This window comes from Bombus affinis, chromosome 12, assembly GCF_024516045.1.
Source record: "Bombus affinis isolate iyBomAffi1 chromosome 12, iyBomAffi1.2, whole genome shotgun sequence".
In the NCBI taxonomy this organism is placed as follows: domain Eukaryota; kingdom Metazoa; phylum Arthropoda; class Insecta; order Hymenoptera; family Apidae; genus Bombus; species Bombus affinis.
The window spans coordinates 9,747,093-9,760,753 of NC_066355.1; positions in this window are offsets into that span (position 1 = coordinate 9,747,093).

The following is a 13,661-nucleotide window of genomic DNA, read 5'->3' on the forward strand; positions in this document are numbered from 1 at the left end:
GGGCGGAGGCAGTGGATGCGGGGGTGGTGGCAGTGGGTCGAAAGAGAACAAGCGGAAAGAAGCAAAGAGAGAAAAACAGAGCGGCAGGCTAGTACGTGCAAGAACCCTTTGCTCTATCGCTCGACGCTGGCGAAAGCGGAGCGTTGGAAGAAGAGAGAGTGAAACGAGCAGCGAAACGGAGAGGCGCAACGGCAGCTTCGGTATAGCATAACTTCAGGTATATCCAGTGCCAGTAAATTATACGCAAAGTGTACGCGAAGGCCCCCTTCGTCCCGCAGCGTCACCGCCAGCTAGCCCCCGTCCTCCCTCTTTCCCCTCGTTTCTCATCCTTTTCGTTTCCCTTCTCTTCTTCCACGTCCTTCTCCTCGACGCTACTTCCCACCCTCGGTACCCCAGAGGCCGCGCCTGCCTCACGTACATCATTATGATTGATCGCTTCACCTTACTTTGTAATTAAAACTAGTTGCCATTGTGCCCGGCTCCGTGTGCTCGTTCTCCCTTTCTCCTTCTATAGCCCCGTCGTCTCTTTCTCACTCGCGCGTACATACATTCTCGTCCGTTCTCGTTCCCTTTCACGCCACCGGTCTTCGTCTCCCGCGAGCATTTACATACACAACGATGAAGTAAGAGCAACGGCGGTGCCACCGAGCACCCACCACCGGTTATCGTACAACCAGCCATCTAGCTATCCGGCTATCCAGACGACTAACCAACCAGCCCGACCAGCGACACCGACGAACCAGCTACGCCGATCTTTGCGACCAACAGAAGCACGTTCGTTTGCTTCTGCCTTGGATTCCGCTCCTGTTACCACCGCTACCGCTTCTCCCGCCCTCGTCATCGTCGCCGTCACCGCCATCGACGCGATACCGATACACTCGGATCACACGGTTAGGTACCGAGACCAGAATTACGTCGCAAATAGTTTCGTTCTCGCGATCTTGCGGTAGGGTGTAACCGGCAAACCAAACTCTATACACCAGAGTAAAAGCGAGTCAATTTAAGAAACGCGGTCATCGTTTACCAATTACTTTTCGTAGCAACGAAGTTGCTCGTTCATAGAAATTTATCGCGTACGCTGCGATTATTAACTCTTCTCTGTTTGCAAATGTTTCCATCTTATTCTGAAAAATGTACGTGCAACGTATGTACTTGGAATTTGTCTCATAAGTTGAAACGTTATACAACTAGAACATTAAACGTACGGTTTCGTACCGGTTTCCCATATCTGGAAAGTGTCCTAACATCCTCTGAAAGTGTCGTAATATTTACGTACCAGAGTGTATACTCGGATAGATGGGGGAGTTCTCGAAGCGAGCCAAGATCCACGAGAAGAAACTAAGTCGAAGAGTTCCATCGTCACTCGTTACCCTGAAAATATCGACGCACGCGATATTCGCGCGTGCTCGCGCTATAACTGCCAAAGCGGCGGATCCTTCGATCCCTGTCGACGACTTTCTTCCTTCGATTCTCTTCCTTTCATCCCTGTTTTCGTTGCCACTCCCCGTTCCAGCCCCATCGTGTATCTTCTCCCCTGGCCCCTTCGCGTCTCTGCTCGTCCGAACCAAGTCACCACCGCCACAATCCGGTGAGCGCACCCCTGTCTCTTCCCGGGAGCCATGCGTCATAGTTATCTATGCTTTTTGCAACGGAGACTGATTTAGAGCCGTCTAAGGACCCGGAGCCCGACGAAAATTAAATAATTGCTAATTTATGGCGCGCATCGAGCAGCTCGTTACCTCTCCTTCGAATCCTCGCCCCACCTCAACTACTCGCCTCCTTTATGCACGCATACAGCCGCGTACAGTTACGCGTTATCCTTTGCCCGTTTACTTCCGTTCGTGGAATCCGGATCAGAAACGCTGAGACCGATTATATCGTATAAATATGGCGATACATCTCGGACCCGTCGAATACAAAATTCCAAGTACGAAGTCACGCGACTGAACGATTGTCGAAAAACGGGATCCTCGCGTATCATATTTCTGGCTTCGTGCAAGAAGTAACAACGTCAAAAAACTCAGATTTGAATAATTTTCGACGCAGAAGCTTCGGCTGTTTCGAATCTCTTTTCTAATACAAAAAGACAGGGGAAGAGGGAGAGTGAAAGCTTTTGCTATTTATGAAAAATGTTGACGTTGGTATTATAGTCGTTGCTGGATAAAATTTGAGATTTTCCGAATATACATAATTGTTTGCAATTCAATGGCCGATTATTTTTTGCAAAAACGTGACACTGACGCGTCTTGCTGATCTAACACCTAAGAACGTACGATTAAGTTGGGTTGGTTTGACTACAAAAATATAGTAACCTGTATGTCCTCTTCGCATTCGCCTACGAGAAAACTGATCATGTCGAACGATGCCTCCCCCGAAACCATTCAGCTTTTACCCGAAATATTTTTTAATACTATCAAAAATAAGCGAGACATTCCAAATGATCGAGTTAGACGAAACAGTCTGCAGATTTGTGCGAAAGTACCGTCAGCATCACATGGTAAAAATATAACACGTGTGTCCAATATTTTCACTTATTTCCTACGCACTGTATTATATTGTACATTGTACAAACGATTCCTTCGCCCGTCTGTTCTAAAGAATTATTAATTCTGTCGTTTATAAATAATTAGTAATTCGTAATCCGTTTTATACGCGAAAAAGGAGTCGCTCGAAGTTGCTTGTACTCCGACTTTCTTGGATACGGAACACGAAGGAAGAATCGAGTACCGAAAGCAAAAATAGTAGAGCCGCGTGGACAATCGCAGACAGGCGTTGACGTTCCCTTACGATCGTGCTTGTGGTATGCAAATTAATGGCGTCGCGCTTTAATTCGGCAATAAATAGGGGTGACCGTTGCGACGAGAATCGGGTCATCGCTCAGCTCGTTCCCTTTTTGCGTTGCAACATGAGAAAGCTTCGGACTTATTTGATGCGTTTCGACGATATTTATAGGTCCGGTTCGGGCCGATCGCGCACACGCGACGTCGACGCTGTTACTCGACGAACTCGCGCTCTCCTTCGTTCTTCTCCTTACGACGTTCTTCCTCGTTCGAACGGGGACGTAACACGCTTACTATTTACGAGACGTTTCTCCGACGTCGTCGCTACGAACAACGCGTTCGTCGGCCGACAGTTTGCTAATCGACGGTAAAAAAATAAGAGCGGAGAAGACGATGAAATTTATCGCTAAAAAGAAAAGGGGGCCGTGGATATAAATCTCGGGTATTATAATAGGATCTGTCCATTATTAAAGAATGAGTGATTTAAAGGGGGGGTGGAGCCGAACCGTCGTGCTTCGCCGTATAAGTGGGTGGGTTGCCAAAGGATCGTGAGTTTGATCGGCAATTCGGCAGGAAGGCAATCGACTGCGTCTTTCTCGATAATTCGTTACCAAAAGTATCGCGAGTCGCGGCCTTCCAAATTCGATCCTCTTTCTTTCGTCTCATCGTCGTCAGAAAAATTATCAGCACCGAAAAGTGCTTTTACGAAACCCAGGAAAGATTCGTCAGCTCGTTCTCCGTTCTCCGATTCCTCGATCAATTGCAAATCGTCACTCTGAACGTCACTTATCGCTTAACCGTCGTCGAGCCGAAGCTTGATCATCGAAAGTTGTCACGAGCATCGAATATTTTATCCTACAAACGATAAGAGCAAACAGGGATAAGATGAAGATTTTTCGTTCCTATGTGATAATTAAATTTACCTAGAAAATAAGATAACTCGTGCTCATGGTAGACCCTATGTGGACATTGATCCGACAAAATCCTTTCTCACCACGGATGGATTCCGTCCGTGGAAGATGGGCAAAACGAAAATGGAAGTTCGAAGTTGATCCCGTTGGCACGGTACGACATTCTGACTGGAACGATTCACCAGAGATGGTTGGGGTATTCGAGGATCCTCCGCGTCCGTCCATCCGTCCGTCGTCTAAGAGTCTGCCAGGATATTTACGACTGACCGACTCATTGCCGCGGTGAGTTGAGCGAGCGGTCGCCACAAATCACGCCGGAGAAAGCCTGCCTTTCTCTGCTCTGGGAAACGTCTGGTATTTTTCTCTGCCGAGGATAACTTTGACTTATTGGTAACGGCAGAAACGAGAGATAGATGACTTGTACCGATACGACGATAAGATAAATAGATAAGTCGGGGATGAATAAAACGACAGAAATTAGGAGACGCGGGTTAACACCGGAAAGCGCGAGAATGGAAATTTTTCTCCGAGGATCGACGCAAACGAGCGAATTAAGTAGCCGGATCGATTGGATCACGAGTCGAAGATTATAGCGATTTATACGAGTCAAGGTTGCGAGACTTTGGGTCGATGTTAGACGAGTATCTCGAGTCATAAAGATAGTATCTTTTTAGCTTCATAATTAATTCAATTATAATTTCATTTTCCATCGCGATACGTTCTCGTGTCTTCGCAACTTGTTTCCGTTTCTTATTTTCGACATTATTTCGTCACTATCTGTGCATCGCTCCTTCTTCGGTAACGTTGCGTGCCCATTATGAAAAATCGCTCGACCGCGTCGAGCCCAAAACCTCGTTCGCGAGGCAACTTTTGCTCCAACGATTCGGTCGATCCCCCGTACAAATAGCCGAAGAATAGCGCGTTCCTTTATTTTCGATCGAAAGACCTAGTCGTTTCAATCGCGGTTGGCCAACGTAAAAATAAACGTTTAAAAAAAAAAAAAAAGGTTAAACAAACGATACAGTCGAAACGATCATGACGCGGTTTGCGAGCGATCTTCTCTTCTCTTTTGCCTTGCTTGCCGTTTCTCCGCCAATTTTCTCCTTGTTTTCGTAAACGTCGACGAAACGATGAAAAAAGGAAAAAGAAGAAAGGGGGCGTTCGAAGGGATCGCGCGATCGGTAGGTGGCGGCGCGGAAGGGTGGTGGCCGTCCGGTTAGAAGACGATGCACGGGAGAACCGGTGGTCTGGGGTTCGGCGACGGTGCGGTCGGTACGCTCGATGCGCTCGGTGGATGTCCCTGTCGCATAAATCACTGCCGGTATCTTCTGGCACGGCGGCTCGCTCATCACGGCAGAGTTCTTGTCGCGCCTTAATAACGGCCGCTCGTCTCACCCGCGCCGCCGCTTCGTGCCCCTCGAAGCCCACTCCAACCTCGTATCGTAGCTCTCGTCCTTCTCTGGAGCCCGAGCTCGGTCTGGCCCGGACGTTCTCCGCGCCGTACACACTGCCGCGGCTCCGTACCTCGCTACAAATCCTGATTATATTCTGCCACTGACGTTATACCGCGCGAGGGGACGATGCCACGTTCGAGTCTGGTTTTTGTATTTCTCCGTGCTGGTTCTTCCTTCTCCGTCTCGAGCCGACGCCTCGCGCGTCTCACGCCTCACGCCCTATGCTCTTCCGCGTACCAACCTAACGTCCCTGCGCTGCGAACACGCCGGCCATGCTTTCTCCACTGTTCTGTGTCCACCTTTCCACCGTGTTCCATCTTTCCCTCTCTCCGCCCACGCTGCTTCTCTTCTTTGCTACCGGGTTCCGTTCCCTGCCACAGTCAGCAGCATCTCCGAGGAGAGCTACCCCCGCAAAAGCGGACGAGCATCCTGCACTCGTCTTTACCCGGCCAACTGACAGGCTGGTTCGCGTAAATCAATTTTCAATTACGGCACAGCCAGGCGAGCAAGACGGCGTAACCGACCGCCGAAGTAAGGCGGAGCGGCGCGACGCGGAACACCAGCCATCGCCACGTGGTCGATCGCTCGATCGGACGATTCGTTTCTACCGACCGGCTCCGCCACACCTCGGCTACGACCGAGAATCGAAAAGCGACGCTCGTAACGAACGAATCGAGGCCGATCTCTTCGATTTTCTTCGACCAGCAACGAGCAACGCGCCAATTGCCGGAACACAGATATCGAGACGAGTAGGAAACTGGAAAGACGGACCACGTCGACATGCGGAAGAACGGTTAGACACGACGAAGGAAAGAGACGAAAGGGGAAAGAACAGCGACGCGGACCGGTGGATACGTAGGTATTATTATACTTCGCTACAGTCATATTTATAAATCAGCGATATAGCAGGACGAACAGAGACGCGGAGGGATGGAATTTATAGCTTCGTTCTCTTTCCTCTGCTGCCAGTTCCTGCCACCCCTCTCCACTAGCAAGCGTCCCCCTCGTCTTCTTCACCCTCCGACACCGCTCATTCTACGAGCCACCCCTTCCGATATCCTCGCGCTCTCGCTCTTCGCTGTATCTCACACTTGCCGTCTTTCTCTCACCCGCTTCGCCGTTCCCCTTTCCAACTGATTCTCGCTCGCGCGCTTCGTCCGTCTCTCTTGCTAGATTCGTAGTCTCTCTGGACGGAGAGTGCGCGGGCATACAAACTGCCAAGGCTGTACGTATGAGCTTAGGTCGACATTTTCCCTCCTCTCTTTGGCAATAAATCTGCGAGTCTTTTGAGCCGACGGCACGGTTTGGGGAAGAGGCGCGGGGCTAGGGTTTCGGAGCACGGCTCGCCGTTCCTAGGGTACCAGAGGTCGCCTTCTCTTTCTCCGTCTTTCTCCCTTTCGACCTCTCGCCGGCTCGTCCTCACCCGCCCCCCTCCCCCTGCCTGTTGGTCTCCCTCTCTCGCGTCACGGGAATGTATATAATTAGCAGCATTGTGCTTCCTCGGACAGATTTACGGGTCGTATCGCTACCGCGGCTGCATGCATAAGCGCGTTAAATAAGTATTTATCCGCCCCGTGGGGGATGCGATGCCGAGGCACCCGCCTGATGGATTTGCCGCTCGAACGACCGAAACTACGTTAAACGGCTGCCCACCAGCCAACACTCCCCCTCGTTCTCCTTCCGTGTCGTCGATGGACCGAAGATAACCGCCGCTTCCACCACGCACCGACAACCAACCTTCCGACGAGTTCATCGTTGAAATCTGCGATCGTTCGATTTCTATCGACTTGGCCTGCGGTTACGGCGAATACGTGTTCCATGGAATATGCCGGAACAGGTGGATGCCGTGTAGTAACGCGAGCAGACAATTGTTATCGCGAATAACAAAACTGTTGCAAAATTGTTTGGAAAAAAAAACTCCATATGCATTGCTTTTCTTAAGCGTTGCGACACCTGATTTCGTACGAGACGCGATAATCGATACGGTGTATGTATAGCAGGAAGGACAAGATTACTCTGTTAACGTTGTATATCCGCGCGTACTCGGCTAATAGATGTAAAAATTAAAAATTTGCTACACCTAGGGATATATGTAGCTACCCCTAGTCGTTTAATGGCAACTACAAATCCATTTTACGACGCAAGTTGGTAGATAGAAGCGACTTACTTATCGACAGACCTACGTATTTACATACGACCAGCTATTCTGCAGCGTTTGATCGTCATACGGGTTTTGCCCAGTCTTGGATCTCGCGGGAATTTCCATCGAGAGAACGTGACCGCGCAACAACGCTCCTTCCGGCCGTGACGCTGGATCCTCCAGCCTGATCCCATAATTTTGGCGGTAAAGTTGGATAGTCGTCGGAACGCGTCGTGAAGCGAGAGGCGCGACGATAACGAACGAAGCGTAGGAGCGAGAAAGAGAAAGAGATTCGGGTCGAAGGAAGAGAATATCGTAGAGTAGATTCATCGTTGGATAACGACGACTATCGAGGTAAGCACCGCTCGCCTCTATCCGCCGCGCCGTTTTACCCAGAGATTTCGAGTTCCATAGGTTTGTCTCATTTCCGGGATCCAATCTCTCGGCTCGAAGCCGGCTGCCAGACTGCGGGTTCGCCACTCGCTTAAAATCGCCACACGTCCCACTGGTTTTCAACGAAATTTTCCACTAGAGGAAAGGTTCGTTCCGTTTCGTTAGCGGTCTTCGCGATGTTACCGTTTATTTCGTCGTCTTAAACCTTTGTAGCGCGCTCTTATTGCTTTGCGTTGCGCGAATGGTAACGCGCTCCACGTGTTACTTTTCCACACACGTGGCTCGATTCTGTCATTCCAGAGCTAGAAACACCTCTGCCGACGTTTTGATCCTTCAAGCACCGGGTTACGTTTTCATAAATCTTTTCCGAGGCTATGACGATAATTCCCTTCGATGGAAATGAAAAGAGTACATGGAATACTTAACGAGAATCTCGTCGTATTTTTTTCAATATATTTGAAACCATGTCGTTGTTTAGGAAATTTCTAATTTCAATTTCAACATTAAGATTATTATATTAGCTCGTGATAGGGTTTATAATTCGATGGAAAATTAATTTCTGCGCTCGGTACGTGTAATAATATACGGCAAATCTAGCTGGAAAGATCGAATTATTCGTGTATCTTGTCTGCAAAGTCCGTATCCCATTCTCGTGACGAGTTTCGATAATTCGATCAGAGGCGCGAAAGATGAAACGGATTCGTAAAAGCGTTGCAGAAGATGGGAGACTCGAGTCGAGTCGAGTCGATTCGAATCGAGCGGAGCTGGGTTAAAAGCCACGCTAGAACTTTGTCCATTTCCATTCCAGTCCAGAGTATTCTAACCAACCGTCTTATCTCGACCAACACGGCGAAATTTTGCGAGCGACTCGGTAGAATGGCACCGCGTCGAAGGATAAGCGCGCGCACGCATGCACGAGAGAAATCACGAATCTCAAAAAGATATAGGAAAAAATATTTAAAGATTTCGTTTTATCACTTTCGAAGTAAAATTATACCTGTGCAAGTTGTTACGAAACAACGACTGAATATATTAAATTGACTTAAAGGAAATAAAAACGATACGAAAAGGAAAATGACGGAACTCTAATCTTCTTCGGTTTCGCTATAGTAAATGAAACGTTTTAACGAAGGAGGACGGGCTGCTAGTTGGAAAATGGTGGAAAGTGGGAAAACGTAGCGAGATTATCCGCAATTTTTTGAAAGTTCGTCACGATACGCAAATGTCAGCGAGCGACCGAGCGACCAAGCGGATTCAATGGACCGGCGTGGTCAGCCCCGTTAAAATCGATGAATTACGAGACAACGCATTAGTGCAGTCCGCACGATACTAATCAGCGAAATTTCCGTGCGATAAATAAACGAATGAAAGCGCGTAACCAGATACGCGCGGTAATGTCGATGCGATGGAAACGGTGCCCCTCGTAAATCGACAGATTTTTCGGTAAAAAGGGAAAAACAAATAAATGAACAAAGAACGAAAATCAAAACCTCGAATGCATCGGCAACGATTGCACTGGGAAATGTATACGAGGCCGCGGCTTATTGGTGGTTTCGAGGTGAATTTGCTCGTAAATATGTATTCGTAATATTGATTCGACATAGACGCATAAAGATAGACTAAACGGGATTTAAGCGCGGAATTGTAATTTGTGTATATATTATGTTTGCGCGTCGATCGCGGCCGGAATATCGTCCGGCAGAATCATTTTTTAAATCTCACAGTCGTGTATAGGTTTCCGCTGATGTTATACGCGATCGGTTGCCGTTTTCAACCCGCGGAGACCCCGGTACACCGGTAGCGATCGCGCGATACAACGCGCTCCTTCAAAATTCTTTCGCCAATTAATTGGATTGCCTCGAAACTTGTCTATTAGAATACGTTCTACAAATTTCGATTAGAACGTTCGTCCAGGTAGATCAATGCGCACATTACGTTGAGGTAAGATAGGATTATTCTGGTCAATCGAGCTTCAACATCTCTAAATTCTGCCTCAAACTTTATAGAGAAAAGACAACACCCTTGTCGCATGTTACGAGATACCTTTCGGATGTCTTTGATGCAATAACAAAGTAACGAGAACGTATCGTGTATTTTAGATGAGACAAGAGAAAACGAAAAACAACGCCACGAAGAAGATAAATTCGGAAAATAAAAAAAGAATAAGCTACGATAATTATTCAACCGAGGGTATCAACGTCGAACGATCTTCCTTCTTCCCTTTTGACGAGTAGAATTTATATCCTCGTAAAAGACCGTGACCATAGTGCTGTCAATGTAAATACACGATCAGAGGAGATTCGAGGATGGAAGAGAGAATTTAAAGAAGGGAAAAGAAGAAGAATACGGGATTCGAGGGGACGACGGGTGGATGGTGACCCGCGAAGCGTGCCGGATTTTCGCGGGGTGTTTCAAGATGACGGAACGTATTCGAGCTTGCATTGTTACGCGATGGTGTCTCTGTCAGATTCTCGCGCTGTTCTTCCCGCGGCGATAGCTAGGCAGATACCTCGAATATCGCATAATACTTTTGTATAGGCTGGCTAGGGTAACGCGGCCATAACAGGCCGATGGAAACGAGCCGAGCGGAGATAATAGCAAAGAGATAAGAGCGCCGGCTCGTTACATTCGGCGTGCCAGCTATGCGACCTCATTGCCATTCTCTCTGGTGCGCTGTGGCGCGTGTTTCGATCCGTTTCTTCCTGTGACCGTCTTCGAAAACGTCGAAACATCGCCGGTGATGTTCGGTTTCAGACGAGCAGCAATTCGCGAGTATTGGCACGCTTGCACGAGTATTTCTTTATTATTACTATTATTATTACTAATACTGTTAATTATTATAAACGGGGAAAAACTTCCATCGGTGTAGGAAAATGAGAATCTGAAAATGATCAGTTGAAATATTTATATTACGCGCAAAACTTACACGTAACGTATAACGTTGGAGAAATTTACACAGACTAAAACGATAATTTCTCAAGACTAGAAATACGTAAGTAACATACTACAAACGAAGCGAGGCATCAAGCTGAACTAAACTCAAGATATCAGAAGAGTCGACGTGATAACGTAGATTATTAAAAAATAAACGATAAGTGAGATGTAAGTTCACGTTGTTGAAGGGTAGGAAACTTAAACTTGAAACTAGAGCGAACTTAAAATTGTATCGTAATTATGGCAAGTTTTCGCGGTTGGCTTGTATCTTTTATGGGAAACGAAGCGTCAAAATTTATGTTGGATTTTTTCCATTGAGTATCGTACGACTTTGACGATAAGGGTTGCAAATGGAATCCAATACAACACGGCAGTCGACGAACACCGTTGTTCTCCTCGTTGCTTCTTCTTCGAGCTCCTATCTCATCGGATATTTCCTCGTTTTAGGATACGTTGTTTGCAAAAAGAGTAGAATACGTTAAATGGTAGTAGAACTATACAGACTACTAAATTATTTAGAAACTATCTATATATTAGCAGGGACAAGGATTACTTTTATTACGAGCTTCTTCATTTGGTCAGAGTGCGGCCGTTTCTACTACCACTCAACCATCAACGACTTTACGCGTTATCACGTTTATATGCACAAGCAGTAACCGTGACTCGATGACTTTCGTGGAGAAAGATTTATAATAGGTACGAACGCCGAGACAAGACGAGACGAGACAAGATGAGACGAGACGAGATGGGATCGGACGAGGTCGGAAGATTGTCAAAGAAAGGACAAAAAGAAAAAGAGAAAAGAAAAGGAGAGATTGGAAGGAAGCAGTAGAAATAAAAGAAAACGGATACTCCTTTGGAATAGTCGGTCGAGGCTGGAGCGTTGCCGCCGCGACAAACGGATCGATCGTCGAGAATGATCGTTGAGAATGATCGTGCACGGACGATCTCCAATGTCCTCGATGACAATGAGCCGTTCTACGGTCACGACCGACTCCTTCGTCTCTTCTGTCCGGGTTCGCCAGTTTGGTATTGTTGTAAATTATTTTCAAGCCCGCAACGCGAAACGAAGAACGGGAGAGAAAACAGGGGGGGAAAGAGGATGGAGCGAAAGAGAAGGAAACGATGAGAGCGCGAGAAAACCGGATAAAGAGACACGGTTGATCCGCGGTAACAAGATCAATCGCGCATACGTCGCGGATGGATTCGATAAAAGAGGGAAAATATTAACGACGTGCGCGCGCTCGTAACGGTACGGTGTGCGATGGAAAAGTTGGAAAAACTCGTCCGCGCGGACAACGCGCAGGATTATCGGACCTTCTGTCGTGAGATCGGACCGAGTGAGGGATTGCTTCGACAGAGCGATTACGGTGGTCGACGCGTTTCAATGGAAAAAAAAGAGGGGAAAGAAAGAAAAAAAAATCAGCGATACCAAACAACGGGGTCGAGTCAACGTAGAGAGAGGGATCCGGTGGGGTCGCGTTTTTCCGGGGTGAACTAATAGACTCCCGCTCGCTCGTTCGCTCGCTCAACTCGGCGTACACCCCCCTCTCCCCCTCTCACCCTCCTTTCTAGTTCCTCTTTCGCCCTCCTTCTCCACCCCTTCCTCTCGCTTTCTCGCTCCCTCACCCTATTTCTCTCACGGGTTCCCTCGCTCGCTCGTGCGCTCAAATAAAAGTTTCCCGTGACCCACCGCCACGACACCTGTTGAACCACTGGCCAGAGCCGGCTCGTCGTCCGAAAATAAAAAAGACAAAAAAATTGGCAATTAGCGTATGAAGCCTGTCCATCAAGGTCAACTGGAAAAGATTTACGACGAGAGAGCGTGTGAAAGAAAGAGAGAGAGAGGGAGAGAGAGAGAGAGAGAGAGAGAGAGAGAGAGAGAGAAGAGGAGAGGGAAAGCAAGGGTGTGAAACATAGGAAAAACGACGATCGGTGTTTCTTTTATAGCGTGCATCCATCGATATCGCGATCTGGTCTCGTTACCGCGAATACTCTGCTCTTTGCCGCTTCGACACCGATCGATCTGGAAAACGTTGGAAGACCTCGGCACACGAGAATCAACGGGTGTGGCCGTTGGAACTTTTCGTAGAGACACGAGGAGTTTCGTTCGTACGTTCGGGTCCACACTGGCAAGATAGAATTCGTCGAATCCGCGCTCTCGACCCTCGGCGGCGATTCGCCAAGAACAGTGGTCCAAATGGAAATTTACGAGCTGAATACCGGGATAAATCGTGCCCCGTATCGAGCAGCTTTTAGGGCAATAGGTCGTTGCGTTCCCGCAACCCGAAACCGTCGATGACCGGTCTCGTGTTTTGCGAGCGGACGCTATACGAGTTTTTCTTCGTGATAGTCGAAGATTCGAGAAACGAGAAAACGAAGAAACGGTTGGTCCGTGTTGCGAGTTTCCATCGAGTTTATCGAGCAAGGGAATCGGTGAAACTCGCGTCTCTCCCATCCCCCTGTTCCCGGTGTAGTTCGTAAGCGACTCGAGTCGTCGGAGGATCGAAGGCGAGTCACGGGGTTGGCGAGGGTGGTATGTTTATTGCTGGAAGCTATCTCTCCGAGCAAGGGTGGTTGCCGCGTCACACAGGACCATTTTCATAATTCGGCCGTTCGTATTCTCCGCAACCGTGCGGCCCGAATCGAACAACAGCTCGCCGCGAAGGCCGCGAGCTCGCTCTCTGGCTCTGCCTTCTCTCTTCGCCCGTTTCCCCTTCGCTGCTGATCCCAGTCTCTCCCCGGCCATTTGCTTTCTTTCGCTCGCGGCCCCTCCCCTCTTCGTCTGCCCCTTTTTCTTTCTGCTTCGTTCGTTTTCTTCGCGTCTCCCTTCGCGTTCTGCCTCGCGTTCGATCCCGATGCGACGTCGCAACACCTACGTACCGTACGCTCTCTCGTCTATCCCTCGCCTCGTTTTTCCACGACCGCCTCCTCCTTCCTTCGTGCCGCTTTCACGCACCTCCCCGTCCTCAGTTCGGCTCGGTGTCTCGGACGTCCCAGTCCCTCTGTCGTTTTTGCTCGCGAGCGCGCGCCACCGATCCAGACAGAG